Source organism: Penaeus monodon, chromosome 31 (genome assembly GCF_015228065.2).
Source record: "Penaeus monodon isolate SGIC_2016 chromosome 31, NSTDA_Pmon_1, whole genome shotgun sequence".
Classification (NCBI taxonomy): domain Eukaryota; kingdom Metazoa; phylum Arthropoda; class Malacostraca; order Decapoda; family Penaeidae; genus Penaeus; species Penaeus monodon.
Window position 1 is genome coordinate 4,937,578 of NC_051416.1, and position 568 is coordinate 4,938,145.

Consider the following 568-nt stretch of genomic DNA (forward strand, 5'->3'; position numbering starts at 1 on the left):
AAAAAATCCCTTATCTACTCAACTTACACACTCATTGCCAAAGAACAATACTTCCGTTCTCCTCCAAGACAAAGCAAGACGGTTGCCAAACCCCCATCCCCACGAAGGTAACTAACTCTACACACAAAAGTCTCGATAACTGCGATCACGTTGTTGGGCATGGGGAGTGCGTGAGGCAAAGGAGGAATTTCCAAAGCCTTACTGCGTCAATACTTAACGAAAAAAAAGATAATACCGTGTGGAATTGCTCCAGGCGACTCTACTGTTGATGAAAGATGTAATTTGAAGCGAGAGGAGAATGATATATGTTAATAATATGTGACAAGGGTTTTCATGTGTCGGTGAGAATTGTGTGCATATCATTATGGTAAAATAATGGGAATATTTTTGTAAAGTGTAGAATAGTAAAATGGAAATAGATGTTGGGATATACATGGGTAATACGATATAGTCGTGGCAATCGGCTGAGGGGAGAAAGAAGAGAGAGGAGAGAGAAAGGTAATTCATTGCGAGGGGAAAGGGAAAAGTGTGTGAGAGAGAGAACAATCTCTTTGCGGTAGAGAGAGGC